Source organism: Elaeis guineensis, chromosome 5 (assembly GCF_000442705.2).
Source record: "Elaeis guineensis isolate ETL-2024a chromosome 5, EG11, whole genome shotgun sequence".
NCBI lineage: Eukaryota > Viridiplantae > Streptophyta > Magnoliopsida > Arecales > Arecaceae > Elaeis > Elaeis guineensis.
The window spans coordinates 119,940,939-119,967,538 of NC_025997.2; the positions used below are offsets into that span (position 1 = coordinate 119,940,939).

At 36.4% G+C, this 26,600-nt stretch overlaps 1 pseudogene; it reads left to right on the plus strand.

The window, feature by feature from the left end:
• Positions 1 to 26,367, plus strand: part of LOC105045519 (uncharacterized) — a 33,441-nt pseudogene extending 7,074 nt beyond the window's left edge.
• Positions 26,368 to 26,600: the final 233 nt, after the last annotated feature.

The window sequence follows — 26,600 nt, forward strand, 5'->3', positions numbered from 1 at the left end:
TGTTTCTCTTGGTGATTCGCTCCATTTGTTGACATCGAGCACAACTTCTACGGTACTCGTGTGCATCCTTAAATAAATTGGGCCAATAGAATCCATATTGGAGGACCTTGGCAGCTGTTTTTTTAGACACAAAGTGACCACCATATGCTTGGTCATGACAGAAAGATAAAATGCTTTTAACCTCATTGTCTGGGATACACCTCCTAATGATTTGGTCAGGACATTGCTTAAAAAGGTATGGATCATCCCAAATAAAATACTTCACTTGGGTAAAGAATTTGTGTCTGTCCTGAGTGGTCCAGTGAGAAAAGACTTTACCAATAGTTAAATAGTTGACAATATGGGCATACCATGGTTCAATGGACACGGACATGAGCTGCTCATAAAAAAAATTCATTGATGGGTGGTTCACTAAATGATGCGACTATGATTCAGAACAAGTGATCAGCTACTGTATTTTCTATTCTTTTTTTGTCTCTGATTTTTAGGTCAAATTTTTGAAGGAGCAAGATCCATCGTATCAAGCATGCCTTGGCATCTTTCTTTGCTAGAAGATATCTAATGGTTGAGTGGTCAGTATAGACAATGGTGTGTGACCTAACCAAATAGGATCTAAATTTTTCTAGGGCAAAGACAACGGTCAGGAACTCTTTTTCAGTGGTATTGTAATTAAGCTGCGCATCATTTAAGATTTTGCTCGCATAGTAAATAACGCTAGACAGCTTATTAATTCTTTGACCTAAAACTGTGCCCATAGTATGATCGGACACATCACACATGAGTTCAAAAGGTTTAGACCAGGCAAGAGGATGAATGATGGGAGCTAAAATGAGTGCCTTTTTAAGAAATTCAAATGACTCTAGGTATTCAGGAGTGAACTCAAACTTAGTTTCTTTTATTAACAAGTTTGTTAATGGGCGAGCCATTTTGCTGAAATTGGCAATGAATCTTCTATAGAATCCAGCATGTCCTAAAAATGAACGGATTTCTTTGACAGACTTGGATGGTGGAAGACTTGCAATCAGGTCTACTTTGGCTTTGTCCACTTTAATTTTTTTTTCGAAACTACATGGCCAAGAATTATCCTTTCTCTAACCATAAATTGGCATTTTTTTCAGTTGAGAACTAAGTGCTTTTCCTTACATCTTTCTAGGACTAATCTCAGATGATCTAAGCATTCAGAGAAGATAGGACCAAAAATAGAAAAGTCATCCATAAAAATTTTCAGAAATCGTTCAACCATATCAGAAAAAATGCTGATCATGTATTTTTGGAAGGTTGCCGATGCATTACATAACCCAAAGGGCATACGCCTATAAGCGAAGGTTCTAAATGGATAAGTGAATGTAGTCTTTTTCTGGTCCTCAGAGACTATGGGGATCTGATTATAGCTGGAGTATCCATCAAGAAAACAGTAGAACTCTTGTCCGACTAATTTTTCTAACATTTGGTCAATAAACGACAACAGAAAGTGTTCTTTTTTTGTCGCAGCATTCAGTTTTCTATAGTCTATACAGACCCTCCACCCTGTTTGGATCCTAATTGGGATAAGTTCATTTGCTTCATTCTGGATCATCGTTATCCCAAACTTTTTGGGTACCACTTGTATAGGGCTTACCCATGAGCTATCAAAGATGGGGTAGATAATTCTATTATCAAGTAACTTTAGGATTTTCTTTTTGACTATATTCTTCATGGCTGGGTTAAGTCTTCTCTGAGCATCTTTAGTTGGTTTGGCCTCTTCCTTTAGGTGTATCCTATGTTGAACTATGGAAGGATTTATTTCCTTAATATCAGCCATGATCCAGCCTATTGCTTTACAATTTTCTCTCAGGATTGCTAACAACTCCTCTTGTTTAGGATTTAGGTCAGATGCGACAATTACAGGCAAGATTTTCGCTGAACCTAAATATGTATACTTAAGGTGCTTAGGGAGGGGTTTCAATTCTAATTTGGGTGCCTCCTCTATTGATGGCTTGGGTGATGGTTTAACCATTTCTATGATTGGTTCAGTGGGAGGCTCGTCTTTGGCTAGTCCTATTGTCTATAAAAATTTCATTGATGTCTTCAGGTTCATTGATTGGTCAGAAACTAGATTCTAAATCGACTTTCTCATCGCTAATGTCAACGGGTTCATAAATTTTCTCTTAAATTATATTTACATCAGTATACTGGATGGATTCCTATTCTAGATTGAATATATTCTGTTCAATGGTCATGTTCCCAAAAGATAGCTTCATAAGTCCATTCTGACAGTTGATTGCAATATTTGTAGTAGCTAAGAATGGTCTTCCTAAAATAACTGGAATATGACCTTTGGGATTTGCAACTGGTTTGGTCTCTAAAATGATGAAGTCTATAGGGAAGATAAAATTGCCAACCTTGATTAAAACATTCTTTACCATTTTCTTAGAGATCTTAATAGATCTATCTGCTGATTGTAATGTGATCCCTGTCGGCTAAAGTTTTCCCAACCCTAGTTGCATATAAACTGAAAAAGGAAGAATATTTATACTAGCCCCTAAATCTAGCAAGGTCTTCTCAATGTGGGTCTCTCCAATATCACATGAAATTGTTGGAGATCCTAGATCATTATATTTTATTGGCACATGACTAGACAAGTACGAGCTCACACTTGCTGCTAAAAATACTCTCTTAGGTACATTGATGGTCTTTTTCTTGGTACAATGATCTTTTAAGAATTTAGCATAGGTCGAAACTTATTTAATCATGTCTAGAAGAGGGATATTTATCGGGACTTACTTAAACACTTCTAATATTTTATCCAAATGTTCCGATTTTTTATTGGACCTTAGTTTATTTGAAAAAGAAGCTCTAAAAATTATGGGTTCTGAGCTTGGTGTACTATCAGTTTCAAGAGCTTCAATTTGTAAAGTAGATTGTTCATAAGGTGACTCAGCAGGTGAGTTCTCTCTATCATCAGATATACCTATCTTATTGTCTACTTATTTTTCAGATCTTAAGATGTGAATAGTATTCACATGGTTGATTTGGTTTTTTTGTTGGGATAGTGGACCATTTTGGTTTCTCGGGTTGGACTTAGGTTGGCTAGGTAGCCTATCTCGTTCTCGCTCACTCATGGCAGAGGCTAGCTGACCTACTGCATTTTCAAACAGGCAATGGCCTAGGTGTTAGTATTTATGAGTTGGCTCGTGGTTTGCATGCAATTACTTAGTGTGGTATTGGTGTCAGCATTGGATTTGGCCAAGACTTTTAGGCTTTTCTCTAGAGAACTAAGTTTCTTCTCATTATTATTGAAGCCTGGTGGGTTGTTTATCACAGGGTTAGGCTTTAGATTTTGCTGGTTGAAGCTAGAACCGCCTACATTTGGATTCTATGACCATGAGAAGTTTGGATGATTCCTCTATCTTGAGTTATATGTGGGTGCAAGGGGTTGTTCACTGATCTCTGGTATGTGGTATTTATCTGTGCACATCCATTTTCTATTGGATTCATCAGGAAGGGGCATTCCTCAAAGACATGGTTTGGTGCACTACATACATTGCACATAGATGCAGAAACTTGATTTACACTGACTGGTCTCTGTAGCTCTAAAGCCTCTAATCTACATGTTAAGGTTGCAATTTTGGCCTCTACAGCTAGAGAAGTCTGAATTTGGTGCATTCCACCTCTTAAAGGCGTCGGTCTCTTAGGTTCTCTAGTTGTTTCTCATTATAAATTCTTCTCAGTTAGGTCTTCTAGAAATTGCTGAGCTTCAGTGGGGTCCTTGTATATGAATTGACCGTGGCATATGGACTCTAGTATGGTTCTAGAATTTGAATCTAGCCCTTTATAAATTATCTGGCATAGTCTCCAGGTCTCTATTTCATGGTGTGGGCATTAGGTCAAGAGGTTCTTAAAGCGGTCGAAGTACTTCCAGAATGATTCATCAGCTAGTTGGTAAAATTAGTTTATCTCATTCTTAATTCTAGCTATTTTGTGATGGGGAAGAACTTCTTTAGGAGCACTCTTACAAAGCCCTCTCAGGTTGTGACAGATTGATTTAAAAGACTATAAAGCCACTTTTTAACATTGTTCTTAAGGGCAAAATTGATCAATCTTAGCTTAACCTCATCCTCTGATAGTTGTTGTAGTCTCATGGTTGCACAAACTTCTTCAAATTCTCTAATGAAGATGTATGCATCCTCTATTCCTGTGAATTTTGGAAGCATATTGATAATTTGATGTTTAATTTCTAAGTTATTTGCGGTGGGTTGGGGCAATCTGATGCAAGAAGGTTGGACGGAACTGACTGGATAACATAAATTCTTAAGGGTTTAGGGCTGATTGGGTTCTCCCATTGTAAAAGTTGTTGGGTTTGAAACAGAAATCGAATCAATTCTTACTAGTCCACCCAATACCCTTCTCTATGAAGAAAGTGGAGAAATCACTTTGTCTTCTATTTTTTTAGATTTTTATTTTTTTTAATTTTTTTATGTTGTTTTCAATCAAGTTTTCAATCAAAAGAAGAGAAGAGAAAAGAAGAAGAATCTTAACTAAGGTTCTCCTAACTCTAGACAACTCATTACTGCTCAGATTGCCTTCGAGCACTCCAAATTCGAAATCGGCTAACCGAATCAGTCAGGTAAGTGTAAGATTGGTGGGAGGCTCTCCGTGCTTTTGCAATGGACCTAATTAGATAACCATTTTTCTTCGAAACGTAGTTTCTGAACTACTTTCCTAGACACACACAGGCTAACCAATTTAAACCCGGTCCAACTCTTAGATTTTCTTCTCCTAATGAGTTTGGATGTCCTTAGGGCTAGCGTCTAATCAATTTTATTTAAAGGTTAGGTTATGTAAATGCAAGGAAGTGATTTGTGGGCTAAAAAAAGGTGATCAAATCCCCACCTTATGTTGTTAATGGGTTTTGCTCTTAAAGTGTTTTATAGATATGCAATGCAACAAAGCAATAAAAACAAACAAGTTTTAATTAACAAAAAATCAATAGTAAATAAAATCTAGTAAGTATGCAAAGGAAAAAAAGTTAGAATACGTACCTGACTTCCAGCACTTACCAACTTAATGTAAAGCAAGATAAAGGAGACAGATAATGTAAGATTATAGCTAAACTAAAAGCATGAAGAAGAATTTAAAACATAATTTAAAGATGCCAACTCCCTGGTAACGACGTCAAAAACTTGATGTGTCTTAAATTTATCGCAAGCACACAGTATGTAATGTAGCACGTTCGACAAGTACGGATCGATCCCACAAGGAATTGGATTTTTAAAGTATGTTCAAATACTTGCTCAGGCGAGCTTTAAAGAAAGAGGAGAGATTATTTGTTGGATTGCTAACTACCAAAGCAGTAAATTAATTAATTATAAAAATAAATAATCTAAAAAATCTAAGATTTTTAAATCCACTAGATCAATGAATTACAGAACTTTCCTATGGTTTCTCTTATAATGTCTCTTGATTAAGGTGTAAAACATAAATAAGCATGGATCATGAAGAGATTTAACTCAATTATGATCCATCAAGCATTTCGCTTTCACCCTAATTAAGAGGCTTTTCTTTTCAACCACTTCTCTTGTGTTACCCAAGTATGGGCTATGAAGGGGCTCAAACCTAACTATAACCCATCAAAGTTTCTACAAGGAAAGAGAAGAAGGGATTTAGAGATTTGTGAGCCTTCTACCAATCATCTCCTCTTGCATCAAATCAAGCATGGACTATGAAGAAATTTTGACCCAATGATAGCCCATCAAGTCTCTTAGCAAGAGACTTGAAGGGAGGACTCTAAAAATTAAAAGCTCGAAAAGAAAAATTCAAAGAAGCTTCTATTCATGGTTTAGCTTCATTGCAAACTTCAGAGGAATTGCTTAGGCAGACATAGTTTGATTTGAAGTCTGAAAAAAATAAAATAAAATAAAATTTGATGCTACTTGCTGGAATTTAACTTGCGAAAATTAAAAATTACAGAATTAAAAGATGCAGAAATTTAAACTACTTTATTGCAGAAATTAAATAAAAAAAGAAAAAAAATTAATTTATTGCTGAATAAAAATTTTAATACAAAAAAATTTCTTAATTCTTAAGCCATTAACGAGGCTTGGAGTTAGAACATAAAATAAAAATAAAATAAAACTCTCACAGAATCTGGCTTCTCTTCCTCTCTTGGCTTGGAGCCAACCTCTCCCTGGCTAACTCTTCCTCTCATGTGTTGGAAGAGTGGAAGAAAGTGGGAACAAGGTGGCTAAAAAGATTTAAAATTTGGGTATGCCTACCTGTCACACGGGTCCCTACAAGAATTATGGTGTGGAGAGAGAGATATTCTTAGAGTAGAGGTATTGGTCTTTATTTATAGATGTTAGGAAGGAGAAAATTTTTAGATGTGGGATTAAAGAAAAATGATTGATATTTATTATTATTCTTTTTAAACTCTTTGTTCCATCATGGGGTGAGAACCGCGCTCACATCACGTCTACGTCGTGTCCCTTCCGCGTCTTCCCTACATTTTCTCATTTACCGTGTCGCTCAGCCGCATCCCGCATACAGCCTTGGACCAGCTCGCACATCCTAATTGATTTGAATTCCAAGTGCTCCCACCAATAACTCCCCATGAATCGTGCTCCTTGTTTTGAATTAAAAAGCTTCTGGGTCCCGCCTGAAACCCGCCATCTCCTATATTCGTGCTTTATTCCCATGCGGCCCAAGCCACCAAAAGCTCTCCTTGAGCTACATGAAGATTTTTAAGATATTACTGTAGCTTTTCACGTGGCTCACTAACCTTCTTATGGACCAAGTGGTCCATGATGGACCACCAGCTTGCGGATTGGATCGGGTTGGCTTTCGATTTTGAATTTAAATTCATTTTAACTCTATTTTTGGTCCCGTTTGATCTCTTTAAGCTTACGGATCAGGCTCTTCATGTTGGTGCACCTCTCTGCAAATACATGAAGAAGCATCAATATTAAAAGAATAAAAATAATTTGATCCATAAATTAATGCTTCTATGGACAAATTTATGCACTTATCATAACTCCTCCCTTGAATTCTATGCTACACCATTTACATCTCCAATGATGCTGACCTGTGAGTATCTCCCCATGCTCCCAACCAATATCACGTTCTGGATCCTTTTTCTTCCTTGACGGATCTATTTCAAAAAATTGATAAGCACTTCAATAATTACGTAAAAATGATATATTTCGTTTACCTAATTTTTTATATTTTTAAATTATTATTTTATTATTTATTATTTTTAAAATAAAATATATTAAAAATTTAAAAAATTATGAAAAAATAATTTGATCTTAGATCTATGTAGAATCTTACCATAGATACTACATATAATTTTTTTAAACAGTGGACATGCATGACATATTTTTTTCTAAATTTAGGCCTCGGCTACTATGCGCAAGATGAGTTGAAACATTGATAAATAGGCATCAATTTTATATCAAAAATAGCTTGCAAGTTCTTAAATAATAATATGATTTTATAGTTATTTTTTAAAATTTATTTTTTTAATAATTTTTATTTTAAAAATATATTTTTAATTTAAAAAATTATATACTTAACGAAAATTAATAATTTTAGTATCATTATGTAGATCATCCATAGATCTATAACATATATTCAAATCATATTAAAAAAAAATTTTGACATAGTTTTTTTCTATTTTTTATTTTTCATGAATTTTTCAATAAAAAGAGAGAGAGAGGAAAGAGAGATAGGAAGGAGAAACATACTTTAAAGGATTTTAATCTACATTTTTTTGGAGTCTTTCTGCCGCTCTCAATGTTAGGGAGTGAGAAAGGGAGAGAACGATTGAGCAACAGGGCGGTTCGATTTCTTCTCTGTCTCAGAAGATTAAAAAAAGAAGCCGAACTGCCTGGTTCGGCTCGATAAATTTGCGTATCATCCGATTCAAATCGAAACCATTCAATTCGGGGCCGAACTGGATGGTTCTTTTTTTTTTATTTTTCCTTGTTGGGTGTCCAAAATCAGGGCTGAATCGATCCGGTTCAGCATCGATCCAGCTCGATACGCCCTGAATCGGATGGTTCGGTCTGATTTTCAAAACTATGAGTGTGGGATATAGCACCTTGAGATCCATGTGTGGCTTGTGATCACCCTCTGATGCATGATGATTCGATATGAGAGAAGGAAGATTTTTTTTTTTCAATCTGCTCAGCTCAAATCTCATAAAGAAAAAAATAGAAGAAGAAAATTTTCGAAAGTAATGCTCATGTCCCTTTTCTTGCTCTTTTATTTTTTTTATTGATTAAAAATAAGGTACATATCTTCTATTTATACTAATGAGGTCTATCCTTACACAAATTGGCTTGGATTCTTCTAGTTCTAATAATTTTTTTTTATCTAAAATAGATGTCTGATAAAAATAATCTAGAAAAATCTAAAATTTTTTAAAAGATAGATCTTGACTTTAACATCAACTTTTTCTTCTGTTGCTCCACCAAATTCTTCTCAGATTGGAAGCTACGCTCAGTCAAATTCTTATTCGAAAGAAATTTTTGAGTTGATCGGTCCATTTCAGATCCCAAACAAAAAATTTTGGCCTGGTCGTTAGGGGCGCTGCTCCTTTTGCAGCATCATGTTGTAGATCTAAAAAAACTAACCAATTTTTTTAAAAAAATTATTGAAATTAGACATCGAATGATTAAGTTATGGCCTCCAGAAATTTAGCTTGCGACATGGCTTCCCAATGTGGTAGATCTTGCTCCTGAACCCTATCTAGCTCATCCGTAGTGGTCAAAGTAGTCCATATCGAGTTCGGAGATCCTCCTGGATCAGGGCTTTCCTTGTTTAAGGGATTTAGCTCCTGCTAAATCAGAACTGAGTATGGGAAGATGCCTTCTTCCCCACCTCACAGTTGCACCAATTGACCTTGCTTAAACATGGTTCTTGATCTTGCCCTTCTTAACTGTCAAATTTCGGTGAACCACTTGGTTTGCTCCCATATCTTAACTTTGTGGTAGGAATGCTTCTTGCTATCCTTCCTCACTGTCGACGATGTCTATGGCGACTCTTCTTCAATCTTGATCTCAATCTTGATCTCGTTTGATCGATTGGTGGAACCATAGAACGAGAGCTTGGCTGATCATGAGCAGTATTGACTTCTCAGACCATCATCACAAGCTTGTTGTAGGTATTAATAAGACAGTTTGCCTGGGCAACAGTCGCAAGGTCTACATTTCCTTGTGTCTTGGAAGTGTTGATCATAAATTTTTTCCGTTTTTAATGAGATGATACTTCCTCTACCACCTAGAGAAGACTGTATCTCAATCCGAAAGATACGAGCTTCTTAGGATAATCTGGCAAACATTCAGAGAAACTACTTTATAAGTTATCTCATCAATATATCTCTCAGTGATGGCAAATTTGAAGATGCACTGCTTAGTGATCTTCAATTCGACATCCTTTTTAATCCAACTGAGAGGATCAGGACGTGGATGAGATTTGGTTAGCAATCTCAGCTTCTGAATTAGATTTTCAGAGATGATGTTCTTCTAGCTTGTAAGATCTACAATAGACTCGATAATGCTCTGCATCACCTAGATCTTCAGGCATAAGAGTTCCTCATGTGCCTTTAGATCTGCATTAGTTGCTATCTCGGATTTTCTCATCATCAAGCTCATTTTGGAGCATGCTTGCTCAAGTTTGGGCAGCTTCTTAACCTCCACAGCATTGAGGACCACCTTCTCTTCTTTTCTTTCTTGGAATCATCATCCTTCATCTTCCTCCTCTTGGGATGCAACTCGGGGTGGAGCTTCTAACATCATTCCTTCGTATATCTGTGAAGGTTACATTGATCGCAATAATTTTCTCAAGTCATGTTGACATGCTTCGTATCCTTCTTGTCTTCCTTAGGATGATTCTTCTTGTCAATCGTCATGGCCTTCATACTAGCTTTGTTGATGTCTTTAATTTTGAAGAGCTTCAACTCCTTTTGGATTCTTGCATGGAGAGCTCCAACGTATTTTATGAAAACTATATGATCGTCAATGGAGATTCCAAGGGAGATCACTTGCTTGTGGAACTCGATAGTGTAGTCCTGGACACATTGATCATACTTTTGCTACAGGTACTTCCACTTGATCTACCGATCCTCCACGTGGCCGATTGGATAAAATTGCCTTTTGATTAGGCTCTTGAATTTGCTCCATGGATAAAATTGGATCGGATTCTTTTTTTAGTTCTAATAACTCTTTTACCTAGTAGGAATAATTTAGAAGCTAAAATTCTTCAGAAGGTGGATCTTGATGTACACATCTACTTTGCCTTTGTTGTTCCATCAGATTTTTCTCAGATTGGAAGCTATGTTTGGTTAAAGTCTTATTCGAAAAAAAAATTTGTGGATTGATTGGCTTGTTTCGAGCCGCAGAGAAAGGAATTTTGACCTGATAGCTAGGGATGTTGCTTCCTTTATAGGGTATTGTTACATTGTAGATCTAAAAAAACTATCCAATTTTTTTTAAAAAAAAGGATCATCAAAATCGAATGTTGAATGATCAAATTATGGTCTTCGAAAGTTTGGCTTGCAATTTGGCTTTCCGATGTGGCGGATCTTGCTCCTGGACCCTATCCAACCCTATCTGTAGTGGTCAAAGTGGTCCACATCAAGTTTGGGGATCCTCCTGGATCACACGATCAAATGACATTAGCTGTATCATTTGCCAAATGTGAAACATAAATTTTTTTGTGTATCGCACTAGGCTTTGAAGGAGAGCTAAAAGTTTTAATTGAACAGGGACAACCCATATCATAAATAAAAGACATCATTGGCTGGGTCTTGGAATCATTAAATTATAAAGCTCCCTAGCAAAGTATGCTGAACCGGTACCGTCAGCCATTTCGGCCGATCGGCGGTACGGTTCGGTATAGTTTCATACCGTACCAAATCGACGATCCGAACCGGAAGAAAAAAAGAGAGAAATAGAGAGAGAGAGAAAGAGGAAGAAAAAAAAGGGAGGGGAAGGAACCGGTGGGGCCATCGGACGGCCTCCGACTGGCCGCCGTGGCCGTCGGAGGGCGCAGTCCACGCGCGTAGCGCCGCAGGCGTGAAACAGGGGCATCGCCCCTGTTTCGCAATTTTTTTAAAAAAATATGGTTTTAAGTGAAGTCGGCAAATGATTTGTCGGCTTTACGATTTTTATTTTTTTTTTTTTAAAATTCTTAAGTCGGCAACCCAGTTGCCGACTTCATAAGTTTAAAATAAAAAAAAATCGAAACAGACGTCATTTGTTTCGAAAAAGAAGAAGGGGGCGGAGCCCCTTCGGGGCTCCGCTGGCTCGACCGCCCTCAGGCCGTCGGCGTTAGCTCGCCGGCCACCGGGAGCCTTGGGGGCTCTGCCCGCTCGACGGCCTGAGCCTCGGGGCTCCGCCCATTCGACGGCCTGAGCCGGGGCTCCGCTCGCTCGACCGCCCTCAGGCCATCGGCGTCGGCTCGCCGGCCACCGAGAGCCTCGCAATGCAGGCACTGTCCGTCCGGTAGGTTCTCCGCCCCCCTCCGAGTGTTCTCTCTCTCTTTTTTGCTCTCTTGAAAGCCCTATCAGTCGATACGGAGCTCGGAAGCCCTCCGACGGCCGCAGCTGGCCACCGCCGGCCTCCGACGGCTCCCACCTTCCTCCCTCCCCTCCCCTCCCCCCTCTCTCTCTTTCTCACTTTTCATTTTTTTTCTTCGGTACCATCGGTGTATCGATTTTACCGGCCGAATCGTGCCGGTTCCCCACCGGTCCGGTACGAGATGGGGTGTACCGGCCGGTTCGGCACGGTATGGCAAACCTTGCTCTCTAGCCTCGCCTTCTTTACTTTGTCAATTTAACGTAGAGCAATGTAAAATTTTTCTCTTCCTTTATTGTCTTTGTAATACCCCACACAAATCTTAAAGCAAAACAAAAAAAAAACAAAATGAAGAGGGAAAAATAGGGAAAAGACTCCCGTTAGGAGTCTTCTTCCCTTCTTCCATTAAAACTCCTAATTAGAGTTGGAATTGGAGGCCGGGAGGGAGTCAGACTTCTCCCCACTTTCTCATCTATTTAATGGGATAAATTCTCTTGTGAAACCCCACCGTCGGCCACCATTTTTTGTCGAAAGAAACCCATCTTCCCCTCCAGGATTCGTCGGAAATCAGGGCCAAATACCACCCAAAAAAGTGGTAAAAAATTCTTGAATCTATTGATTTATCTTTCTCCACATGTTCCTTAACCCCTAAGTTATGGATTTCGACTGGCGAACCATTGGATTTTTGTCAAAAAGAAGGCTCGATTGATCTCCTTTTTTTTTTTGTTTTTGCCCCCTTTTCTTTTGATTTTTCCGACGCCGATGGTCATCATCGACCGTTGGTTTGGGTTTTCTGGACTGCTATGGAGCAGCCCTAGCCGTCGTTGGCTACAGCCGCATCGGTCGTGGCCTTCGATCCAAGGAACAAAGAGGGAACACATGGTCCCCTGTTTTGCCAAAGAAATCATGGGAAGAAAAAGAAAAAAGAAGAAAAAAGAAAAAAAAAAGAAAAAGAAAGAAGAGAGAGAAAGGGTTTCTCTCTTCCCTCTTTCTCTTCTCTCTTCAAGGGCTCGCACTTTCTCTCTCTAAAAATTTATTTTCTCTCTCTACATTCTCTCTCAAGAATTTTTTTCTCTAAACCATTTTTTTTGATGGATTTCTTTCTCTAGAAGTCATCAATCTAAGATTAGCCAGTGAAAGAATTTCTTTCTGATCTGATTCTAGCAAAGAGAGTCTTGATTTGCGGTCACCAGACAGTATACCGGCATCCATCTTGACCAGATCGGATATCTCTAGATTTGATTATCCTCGATTGGATAAAGATAACATAATTGGATCGACCCAAACCATAGGATACGACTATCATTTATCATGTCTTCTTTAATTATTTAGGTTCTTTCTGATTATTGGACTCAAATATATTTAGGGATGTAGTTGTGTCGACAAGAAAATATCCAGCAGAGGGATACTATGGTCTGATTTATGAATTGAAGATTTTGAAAAAAAATTTATGGACTTATATGGATTTGTGGGAGGACGTGTAAAGTAAGTAATGTAACTCTTTTTCTAGATTTATCAATAAATTATATAGTATTTATATCATTAAATTTTGAATCATATTATTTGTGTTTTGTGAATATGAAGCATAATATTTATTGGTTAAATTTATTATACATATTATTGATGCATTATCGGAAGCATTGGTTTCATTGAGTTATGATCGATTGTCTTTGATTTCGAATGGTTTTGTATATTTGTTCGATTGAAATATGAAATCAATTTTATCGAAAAAAAGATTTGAATTGAGATAGATTTTGACTCGCAGTTTGACTATGTATCAAAATCCTGTCAGTGAGATTATGCACTAGTATATCGACACCCTGTCCGTGGGGGTTGTGCATTAGTATATCGATACTCTATCAGTGGAGGTTGTGTGCTGGTATATCGACATCGTACCAATGGAGGTTATGCGCTAGTATATCGATACCCTATCAGTGGAGGTTGTGTGCTGGTATATCGACATCCTATCAGTGGAGGTTATGCATTGGTAATGTGATTAGTTCATGGCTATCGAGGTGAATAGGATATTTTGAAAGGAACTGATTTATGAATTTGAAACTGAATTTTGGAAAGATTGAATTTGAATGATCTTATTTTGATGGTGTTGTATGATTAAATGGATGTACCTTGTATGTTTGTTTTCAATATATTATTATTTCTAGATTTGTCTAACCAAAGAGTACATTGCTTATTGGACTGTCTAGCTCATTACTCTATATTTTATTCTTTTTATAGATTCAGGGACCAGCTTGACTCGGGGCTTGATATGAGAGAGCGAATTAAAGACAGACTTTGATATTTATTTTAGATTAAGATTTATTAGAATTTGAGCAAGGTTATGAAATTTTATTTTATAAGACATTTGAATTAGTTATTTTAAATAAAATTGAACATTAATTATTTGAATATTATTCCGTTCTTGCTTTGTGATATCGTGATGAGATGTCTTGCATGCTAATGGAGAGAGTTCTTCATGAGTGTGCGGTGGTTGCCATGACCTTTGGTTTGCAATCTCGGATTGAGGGTGTGACAATTAATATGGTCTCAGAGCATAAGTGGGCAAACTATGATACAGAATCAGACATGAGTGTAGGTGGGTAGACATTAGCGATATTGGGACGATAACCTATATTGCTAGTGAAAATTTAGAAGTCCTAAATTTGACACAAGTACATTAATGGATTTAAATCAGAGTGCGCAGTGGAAATGTGGTGGTTTGAATTACTTATCAAGATGAGAATTTGATTTGAAAGATATTATGATAAAAAATTTAATTTTGAAATTAGAGGATAATTATGATTTGAGGTAACTCAAGCCAAAAAATTTTTAAGGACGAAATTTTTTTAGGGAGAAGAATGTAATACCCTACACGGATCGTAAAGCAAAACCAAAAAAATAAAATAAAGAGAGAAAATAGGGAGAAGACTCCCGTTAGGAGTCTTCTTCCCTTCTTCCATTAAAACTCCTGATTGGAGTTGGAATTGGAGGTCGGGAGGGAGTCAAACTCTTTCCCCTTCCCTCATCTATTTAATGGGATGAAGTCCTTGTGAAACCCCATTGTCGGCCATCGTTTTCTGTCAAAAGAAACCCATCTTCTCCTCTTGGATCCATCAAAAATTAGGACCAAATACCACCCAAAAAAGAGGAAAAAAATTCTTGAATTTGTTGATTTATCTTTCTCCACATGTTCCTTAACCCCTAAGTCATGGACTCTGACCGACGAACTGTCGGATTTTTGTCTAAAAGAAGGCTCAGTTGATCCCCTATTTTCTTTTGTTTTCGCTCTCCTTTCTTTTGATTTTTCAGTGAGGTGGTCATCATCGACTGTCAGTTTGGGTTTTTGAGACTGCTATGGAGTAGCCCTACTAGTTGTCGGCCACAGCAGCACCGACCGTGGCCGCCGATCCAAGGATCAAAGAGGGACTACACGGCCCCCTTGTTTTGCCAAAGAAATCACGGGAAGATAAAGAAAAAAGAAGAAAAAAAAAGAAAGAAAAAAAAGAAAAGAAAGAAGAGAGAGAAAGGGTTTCTCTCTCTTCCCTCTCTCCCTTCTCTCTTCAAGGGCTTGCACTTTCTTTATCTAGAAATTTTACTTTCTTTCTCTACTTTTTCTCTTTAGAATTTTTTCTCTCTAGACTGTTTCTCACTTTTGATGAATTTCTCTCTCTAGAAGTCATCTCTCTAAGATTAGCTAGTGAAAATTTTTTTCTGATTCGATTCTAGCAAAGAGAGTCCTGATTCGATCACTAAGTAGCGTATCGGCATCCATCTTGATCAGACCGGATATCTCTAGATTTGATCATCTTTGATTGGATAAAATTAACATAATCGGATCGACCCAAACCATAGGATATGACTACCATTCACTATGTCTTAATTATTTGTCTTTTCTGATTATTGGACTCAATGATGTCTAGGAGTGTTGTTGTCTCGACAAAAAAATCCAGCAGAGGGATACTATGGTCTGATCTATGAACTGAAGATTTTGAAAAGGAATTTATGGACTTATATGGATTTGTGGAAGCATGTGTAAGGTAAGTAATGGGACTCTTTTTCTAGATTTATCGGCAAATTATATAGTATTTATATCATTGAATTTTGAATCGTATTATTTGTGATTTGTGAATATAAAGCATGATATTTATTGGTTAAATCTATTATAGATACTATTGATGATTTATTGAAAGCATTGGTTTCATTATGGAGTTGTGATTGATTGTCTTTGATTTTGGATGATTTTGTGTATTTGTTCGATTGAAATATGAAATTGATTTTATTGAAAAGAAAAATTTGAATCAAGATGGATTTTGACTTCAGGGTTGTGTGCTGGTATATCGATACTCTGTCAATGAGGGTTGTGCATTGGTATATCAATACTCTACCAGTAGAGATTATATACTGGTATATAGACATCCTGCCAGTGGGGGTTGTGCGCTAGTATATCAACACCTTACCAGTAGAGATTGTGTGCTGGTATATCGATATTCTATCAGTGGGGGTTGTGCGCTGGTATATCGACATCTTGCCAGTGGGGGCTATGCACTGATACTGTGATTAGTTCATGGCTGTCAAGGTGAAAAGGATGTTCTGAAAAGAACCGATTTATGAATTTGAAAATAAATTTTGAAAAAACTGAATTTGAATGATCTTATTTTGATGGTGTTGTATGATTAAATTGATGCACCTTGCATGTTTATTTTTAGTATATTATTATTGTTAGATTTATCTAGCGAAAGAGTGCATTGCTTACTGGGTTGTCTAGCTCATTACTCTATATTTTACTGTTTTACATATTCAGGTACTAGCTTGACTCAGGGTTCGACATGAGAGAGCAAATTAGAAACAAACTTTAATATTTATTTTAGATTAGGATTTAGTAGAATTTGATGCAAGGTTATGAAAATTTATATTTGAGTTAGTTATTTTAAATAAAGTTGAACATTAATTATTTGAATATTATTTTATTATTGCTTTGTGATATCGTGATGAAATGCCTTGCATGCAGGTGAAAAGAGTTCTTTATGAGTATGCAGTGGTTGCCATGACTCTCGACTTGCGATCTTGGGTTGAGGGTGTGAGTCTTATTCGCTCCCTTGCTCCCATTCCTCTTTTTGTCTCTCATGGTATATGCATGAGAGACATCAAAGGAAACTAAGTATCTGTTGATGTAATGCACTTCTAATCTAGGCCATGTATGCAAGATCCATGGTGTATTCAAACTATAATCCTATTGCAAAATATTTGAGTCAACCATCTAGCAAATGTCAAATAACTAGAACTGGGAGAACTGAACTTTGTTTTTCTTCCCTCGCCTATATAAAAATCTTTTAAGCTTTGTTGTCAACTTTGTGGTACATTTTATACCAACAAATGATGAGAAGCTTCTTTCTCGCTCTTTATAGTTTGCATGCATTATCTTGTATCTCATTATCGGAGAGTAAACCAAAAAATTATTATCATGCAGGTGCCTTTTGGATACACTAGAAAAGATGTGCTACTTATTGGTCTAGGAGTAACTGTACTAGGTGTTGGCTTGAAATATGGGTTGGAGGTAACGCTGCTTTCTTCACCTATTTCCTCACTTCACCTCTTATATATGCAGTAACAGCTATAAATATATATATATATATGTATATGGTCTGGCACACAAACTGCTTGTGATCACTCTCTTAGCACCTCTCATTTTTGTTTTTTTGAGTCCTGTTGCAGTTTGGTGGAGTTGATCATTTGCATGCAGGCAATTGTTCAGTTAGTTCTGGTCTTGGGGCTGACGGTTGGATGGATTTCTACTTACCTATATAGAGTCTCAAATAAAGAGATGACTTATGCACAGCAATTAAGAGATTACGAGAATAAAGTCATGCAGGTTAGTGTTTTTGCAATGGAAAACCTTGTTTCATTGAAGTGTGTTTGCATATACGAGTATCAAATGCCAGTAACCGTATAGAAGTCAGCTTCTTTACTTATGATTTTCTTTCATCTGAAGACTCCACTGTTATAAAACACTAACAGCAACCTATGAAATGCTTGTAAATATTTTGGAGTCAAAAATTTTGCTAAAGTTCTGGCACTATTGCACCCGATATTTTGTGTAATGTTACCTATGGAGAGAAGGCCACTTAGTCCTGTTTAGGGTGCATTTACTCTCTCGCACCCCACAACCCCTCCCCTCCCTCTCTCTTCCTCTTTCTCTTCAATGGTAAAATCTGCATAAAGACCTTCATTGGAAGTACTTACCTTGCCAGACTAATGAATTACCTTCTAGGGTGAATGACATGAGGTACTTATCTGTTTATCATTTCTTCCTGAGAAGTCTGGAGATTGCCAAAATAATATTGCTTAACGTTCACAAATAATAACATTTTAAGAACCTAAGAAAACAAAAGTTATGGTCTCAGAGCTCCACTTGGCAGTTGAAAAGATATGATTGCCACTAGGCCCTATAACCTGCCGATGGTCAAAATATGTAATGATAGCCCCCTGGTCGGTATGTTCACTGACTTCTCATCCACCATTCTCCATACTGCAGTATATCTTTTTGAGTGAAATTCAAATTATTTTCCTTCTTTTAGTATGTGCCTTACTCTCTTCATCATAATAGAGAGATACACAGATTAGAAAAAGACCAGAAAATTTGATTATAGCAAATTTCATTGTGAACATTTGTCCTTGATGTATATGCTCACTTCCTTTCTTTTAAAAGGGATGTGATGTTTTTCCCAGAAAAAAGGATGCATTGAGATATTGATCATGCAAACCGTCTATTATTGCAAATGTTTACAGTATTTGTTATAATTCAAGGAAGGGAGAACTTTAAAGCACAACAAGCTTTGAAATGACATCTGCTGATTTTATTATAAAAAAAATTGAGTTGGGTTCTCCTTTCTTTCAGAAGCGACTACAGGGTCTGACAGAAGCTGAACTGGAAGCATTGCTCGAGCAAGTGGAGGAGGAGAAAAGATGCATGGCCAGCGGCGAGCACCTCTGAGTCAAATTCTTGTGATTGAAAGGTTAATTACATAGTTTACACTTTACACGGTATAAGCAAAAGGTTTATAGTGCACTCTGGAGACAACTATATTCTGTTACCTTTTATTTTCCCAATCATGTGACAGTAAGAGGTTGTTTTCTGAGCCCATTTTTCATTGGGCTTCTCATGTTTTGCATAGCATTACCATGTTGTACTCTCAAAAGTGAAGGTTACTTTCTGATCACAACCAAAGCAAAAAAAGGGTACCAAATTGCAAAGTTATGTGCTGTTTCCTTGCTCACCTTTTTTCTTGTTTAATATCTATAGATGGGTGGAATTATAATATTATATCATGGACAAAGAAAGGTTATTCTGCTGTATGCATTGACCTTGTAGAATAAGGGATGTACCTTGAAACTGCCAGCAACGTTGAGGTCATTGACACTTCTTTCGACTCATAGTTTGAAGGATGGAATAAAAAGCAGCCATCTGGAAGACTAAAAATAGAAGAACCTTTAAAAATACAGCTATCGAACATTCAAGAGAAGATTTGGAGTTGGGTCAAATTGATGTAGCCCACATTAACATTGCATGATTTACAAAAGCTGCCCAGTTCATACATTGCAAGATTGAAGATTTAAATTTTGTTATTCTGTTCTTAGATCAACTGATGGTATTAAGACAAGTGTCTTTATCATCATGTTTTGTTGTTTTATATTTTAATTAATTTAATATTTTGATATAATAATTAAAATTAAAGAAAATCTATTGTGTCAGGAAATCAAAATCAAATAATTCAGGTTAAGAATGTGTTACTTCTGATGGTTCAACTATGTTCAAAGCATTTTCATAACTGTATGTTAAACATAAAATGCCATAATACTTTACGGGCCAAGCTTCAGCAAAAACAAGAATGGCATATGCATAATATAAGAAAATTGTTAAGGGCAATCAGCAACTCAAGCAAGCATACACGCATGGCAAATTCTATCCAGCAAGCATAGCTGGGGACGGCCAAGGGAGGGAATGGGGAAGGGGAATGGAAACCTCGTCCATCGACACAGGCCGGCTTCAGACCCTTTTGGAGGTAGCTTCTTTTTTTTTTTTTTAATGATTATTTGTTTATATTTTTAATTTTAAAATTTTTAGCACTTGTTGATTTATGAGCAGTTATTTTCTCAGCATTTCTAATCTTCTGAGCACTGATTTCTGCCAAATTTGCGCACTTGATGTCTAGATGGTTCTTACTGATGTTGTTAATTCTACTCTTTTTTTTTTTTCTTTTGTGTAATGTTGTGATTCTCAATCTTAGAAATAGTAATGCAGTGCCTGCTTTTTGTTCTGGATTTTGTTCAGGCTTTTAAGATGACCTGTGGAAGGTCTTGATTTGGTCAATTGACATGTTTCAGAAGGCTGAGAAACAACAATTTGTGGATGTCGTCATGATCTCTATTTTGGGCCTTCTCAGCTATTTTATCAGTTGACTTTAGGCTTTAATATGTTAACTTGTTTCAGATGTATGATTCTACTCAAATTGCTTTTGGCGCAAATGCAAAACCGAGCAATAAATTTTATTGTGCGCTGATTTTTCAACTGTTTTCATGCATGCGAATGGGCGGTAGCATACCAGAGGAATCCAGAAGCACAATGGGACTATTTAGCAAGTACTAGATGATGATTTCTCTATACTTGAAGAGTTCCAAGTTGGAGTTCCCAAGGTTCAAGTGTAGCAAGAGGCCATAGATGGTATAGACCTTAATTAGCTTCCACATATGGAAGACATCTGAAATCTTCTTTTGTCTTCTGCCATAAAACACGTCAAAAGATTGAGAGGTGAAATGCAATGCACATATGCACATATTTCTTTTTCATTCAAGTCAGAAGTGTATGTTCAAACAGAACGCACCATTAGTCCAGGGTGTTATATGGCTAGTACAGGGTTGCAAATGAATACTTCAACTTGTCTTTGGGACAGCTGCATTAGAAATGGAGTATATAGATAAAACATAAAATAAATATGGTTTCTATTTCTGTCAGTCGGCTTTAAGAATCCTTGTTCTTTAATAATTCATGTAAAGGGTTTTGTCTGTTATAATTTCATGCTTATGCAAGAGATCCATGGCAGAACTTGTCGAAGTATTATAACTTTTTGTCTGTAATTTGAACCTTCATTTGCCCTTCCTTTTGTTAGGTGGAACCCCATATTTGTTACTGGAATCTAGTCTTCATTGCACTGGTTCATACTATTCTAGTAATTTTGTCCTCTAATGATGCAACTTTAAAGCATTATGTATGTAGTAGTTAATTTCTGTCACATTCTTTTCTACCTAGGCATCTCTTTAGAAATAATCATCCTACATGTCTAGGACTTTTCTAACCCGACATTCCAATTCATACAGAATTACTAGCTTCATCATTGTCTTACAAATAGTCTCTTGCCTGTCACCAGCATGTGGCAATGACATAACTTTTTGAGCACATCACTACTCTAGACACTTTGCTTTGATTGCATGGGGTATAAAAAAGACCCACAGTATACTAAGAATAGTCTAGTTTGATGAATCATCCTCCAACATAATATATCATTATATTGTCAGTCCAATTTGGTGTGCACCTCTTTTTTCCTCTGTCATCATACTCTAAGCCAACTACCATTAACATTTACCATTAGTCGTCATGATTGTCCGTGAAACTATAAGATAAAATAACCCTGTAAGGCATTCATTAGTCTTGCAAATTTGTGGTCCTGAAGCTGTTGTGGCTGCCTCACTGAAACTGTTATGGCTCCAATGCATGTTTTTACTACCTTGATATTGATGCGCTTTCTTCAATAAAGACAATGAGATATTGCCTTTTTGTTCTCTTTCATATGTTCTGTTTATGTAGATAAGGCTTCGTTCATATCTACCAATTAATTTCTTCAGTAGGAAAATCTTGATAATTAACCTGCCGCGTATAATACCAAATTAGTTTTCAATTACTTTTTCTCTCCTTAGGGACAAAAATGGACTAGATAACATCTGTTTGGATCCATTTTTGTATCCGAATCTATCTGGATATAGATACAGCTACCCAATGCATATCTGAATATCTAGTTTATCTAGCAATCCTGTTGAGTCTTGTATAGCTCTCATGAACTTTAAAAGAAAACAAATGGCAATATTAACATGTCTTTGACTTAATTTACCTTCCACATAGTGTTACCTTTGGTTTCGTGGTTCATAAAGTTTAATTATCTGATATATATCCATCTATCAATTTCCAATTTGTATCTGTATCTGTTTGAAACACGTACAGCTATGAATGTTGGCATCCTGTTAATATCTTTATCTGACACGGATACTGATATATTTATATCCAATCCATTTTAAGCACTACCTCTTCTACAGCTTTATAGTGTGATTCATAAGTGCAGTAGCATGATAATTGGTTCAACTTGTTTGTTACCTTTGGACTGATAACTTGCTAAAATGATGCCCTCTACTCTAGTTTTCTAATAATTTCTTTTTTGCTTTTTGAAGTTCTGAACCCTTTGTTGTTTAGCAATAGTCACCAAATATGAGTGTCACATTCAAATATATTTAAAGCAAGGTACGCCATCTCGATATTGGCCTCCGTATCGGTGCCACCTTGTCACTATGTTAGTACATCCAGTATAGAAGCTAGTTTGGTATATCAAGTGTTAGTACACCCCCCATGCCTTGTGCTGGTGGGTACTGTACGGTGTGCCCTATCCGGTTCGGTACGGTATGGCATACCTTGGTTTAGACTTTAGAGGGTTGACCATTGCACCCAATAATGAAAATAAAGGAATCTATAGCTAACAAAGATAAAGTTAGTGTCTCCACAACCTTTCATTATTTAACTCTTTCATAGAATAGCACATAACCCTTATGCAATTTCTTGTACTTGGGTTCTTCAGATATTAGTGGTTGTGCTTGTGGCTTAGGAGCATGCAATGATGCTTATGCTATTGATGATAACCATATATCCAAAAAGTTGGTTTCTTTTAAATATATTGTGAGGTGTTAAATTTGGAAGGTTAAATATGGTGAATGTGTAGAGTTATTTCCTTTATTTAGGAGGGAAATATATGTTTTATGTTGGTCAGCAAATCACGGTAGTTCATTTCTTATGAAGATCAAGGTATTGTTATATTTGGTATTTGATCTTTCTAGTTTAGATAGATCCTTAAATCTCTCTCTCTCTCTCTCTCTCTCTCTCTCTATCCATCTATCTCTATCTGTGTGTGCGTGCATGCGTGTATGCACGAACATGTGTTTGCATGTTGTGTTTGTATGGAAAATGCAGGGATGTAAGTTATGACATGTAAAAATAACTGATTAATAGAGATTTTTTTTGTTCAGATTCCTGAAATCCCAATGTTCCTCCTCAAATTCAGGTCTTCTACAAATGAAAACAAAAAAACAAAATCTTTTTTTCCATTTATTTCTCTTCCTATTAACAGGTCATGATTTCATGAATCAATCTAGTGATTATAATAGCAATTAATATAACTGGGTTATATCATTGTTAAATTTCATAGATTGTGAATGCTTTTCTATCTCCTCACACCATCATCTAACATTAGGATTTTTTTTCATTTGGTACTCTTCCATCATCTTCTGCTGTCTCTTTCTCAAAGAAACTAATATGGCATTATATTCCCTGATAATTGATCTAAATATTACAAAGTTTGTGTCCAACAAATATAACTTATGAAAACAGATGAAGATGACTAACCTTATTAATGAACTTGTGATGTTGCAAGCTTTAATCTATGGCACTGAGCTTTTTAATCTCTGCTTTTGGAGAGAAAAGTGGACCATTCACCAATTGTAAAGCTAATTTATTCACGTTGATCATTTAAAAACCTTTCCATTTTGATCATTTGAAAATCCTTTCCATGGCAACTTTGTGACTTAACAATTATTAAAAATATTCTCCATATTTTTAAATACCTATTTAGAGCTGAGAACATCCAATCACAACTTGAGCTATCAACTAGTAAGCTATGCAAGTAGCACCACTTTTCAGTAGAATCGTGCCTATATTACTTGTTTTATGGGATATGCTGACCACTTATGTATATGATCTCTTCAAACGGATTAATGTATCAGGTGGTTTGTATCTTGACTCAGATTCATATGTGTTCTTAATATATAGGTTTTTGATATAATCATCCATGGCGAGGTGAACTATGTGTGAATTTTCCCCCTCAATGATCACATTACACAAATGATCTCCAATGTGACTGGAATTTAGGATGTGCTCAGCAGCAGAAACAAAGATTCTATGAACTTTTCTTTGGGATTAGCAAATGAGTACTGTTGCTAGTGAAAACTGTGAGGATTCACATGCTAAGGGTTCTATTTACTTGTTATAAGATTTGATACATGCATAAATTTATGTTTATTTCTTTTTTGATTTAGTATAGTGTTTGTCCCCCAAACATTGTTAATTTATTTTTATAATCTTTTTTATGGGTTTACTCATCCAAGTAGCCTTGTTTAGCATAAGATCTTCTTTGGTTGCTGGTAACTGAAGATGTTGAATATTTTGCAGTTGCATGGAGATCAAATGGAAGCAACAATATTTACCCTCTAGTATAACTTACAATAAGTGCTTCTGGCTCACCTTAACTGCTGCAACCAGTCATTTTGACTATATGTAGGTTTGCAGTCTTTAGGCTTCTTATTTGAGTTATTGTACTTTGCGTTTAGCAAATTACACACCTAAAAAATGGCAGTTGCACTGACCTGGTTTTATATGCATTCTTATCACATGCAATCAGATATATGAATTTTTTTTATCTTAATGGAAAAATTCTTTGGGGGTAGCCATAAGTGTAAGCTGTTGGGTACTTGGCCTTTTTCATGTATGCTGTCAATCATTAAGCTGTCTACTCTTACAGTCCTCTTTTTTGTTTATAACGACCAACAAGTTTGATAAACTCCAGTTTACATCAGCTTTGATGTTATGTTCTCTTTCCCAATTTGTTTTTCTTTCTTCGTAGATTGTGAAGATTTCATGCATTTGTTGTTAGTAGCTCAGAATTGGTGAGAGGTCCAAGTTGAACTATTGATATAATGGTATCAGGTTTGAAACAATTCAAGGATGTTTTTGTGGTGTAAGATATTGTAAGGTATCAAGCATGACATTGGTATATGATGTCAGAAGGCCATTAATACAGTTTGTTTTGGTAATGAAATGTTGTGCCTTGTTAGGAAGATTTGACTATTATAATTTTCAGGTAAAATTATTGCTATGATATTTTTATAGCCTTACTAATATTCTAAATATTCATAATTTGTGTATAATTTCAATTCTCATAGAAGGCAGCACCATTTCTAAACATTTAACTAAATTGTAGACTTGCTGTTGAAACATGCTAAGAATATGTTCTTTCAATTGGTTTGATGATCGCTCGGCATAACCCTTAGAATAGGTTACAAAAGGTACGATATAGACCTTTCATGCATAGCATGTAATATTCGGCCTTGCTAGGATAGGTTACAGAAAGTAGGATATAGACCTTTCATGCATAGCAGGTAACATTCTGCCTTGTTTTTTTTGTGATAGTTCGACCCTAAGTCCTGGAGAGAATTTACCGGATGGAGGCTGACTCATGCATATATGCTGAACATGTTGGAGTCAAGTTCATGTCAAGGTTGTGATATTGCAAGCCTGAGGCAGCCAGAATCCTTCTAAGGTTATGACATTGCAAGCCTGAGGCAGCCAGAATCCTTTTAATCCCTTGATGCACCAAGTAAATTTTTAACCTTTAACAAAGTTCAGTGCTGAAAAATATTGAGAAGTACATTAGTGTGGAAGTCTAAATCAAAGTTGTTTAGAAGAATATTCAACAATAGTTCGACCAAAACATCATTATACACCATCTTCTTCCATAATATTGTTCTTTTATTCTTGCTTTTTGATTATTATTATTTTTTTGGAATATGGGTATCTGAATAATAATATCTCGGAAGTGCCACTATTTGAATTTGAGAAGATATAGAATTTCCTGACCTATACAAGTGCGTTACACCAAGTATATCATGTTGGCAACCTTGCACTAGTTTTGAATTGTCTAACTTGGCTTTTATTATGTATGCTTTTAACCAAATTCTACATACTCAGGAGGAGAAATAGAAGGCCATGGCGAATGAAATGGTTGCAAAGATCACTGATGTTTGCTAGGATAAGTGCATTAATGAAAGTATTGGAAGCAGCTTTAGTTATAGCGAAACTACATGCCTCAGTGACTGCAAAGCTATATGTGGAGTCAAGCATGTTAACAATTCAACGCTTTAAAAGCATCCAGTGGTTTATTTTCAGGCTTGGATGTGCTTGGGGGCAGCTCTTTCTTTTTTTTTTTGGTAAAGTGGAATAGATGAACAATTATTGAACAGGTACAACACAAATAGGAAAAACCAGCAGCATCTAGAGTTAACAAACGATGAAGATCCGGAAGAAACTGTGCTTGGGGGAGCTTCCACCAGCCATAAACTTCTCTCAGGAGAATGTAATGCTTCGTACATATCAGAGACGGGCAAATTGCTGTTCCTTGTGCATCAAGGTTGTGCTGTTTGAGTGTCCAGCTTAAAATTTTGGGAGGAAGTGCCATGAGTGATTCATGAAAATTTAATTAATATATATTTTGTGGCATGCTATGTGATTGTTAATCATGGTCAAAGGGAGTAATTACCTCTGCTCATAATCGAAAGAGCATTATTTTTGAGATTCCTTTTTAAGGGAAAGAAACCCAACTTTCCGTTGTTATTTGCTCATAATCTGTTGTCTGGATTCACACTACCTTCATTATCAGTCAGTTCTCTACCATTTAGACTCTTTTTTGCATGAGTTACTTATCTTTATTCTTACTTTAAGCACTTGCTGAAGAGTTTACTGATGGTTCATGTAAATTGTTTCAGGCTTTGCATTTTCCCTTTTAAACTTTCCAGCCTCATATAGATACGGCAAAACAATCAAATTCTTTGTCAATGGTTGCAAGAGAGATCTAGTGGCACAAACTTGGTGTCATATGGGGCCTGTCATTGATCCCATTTTGTTGG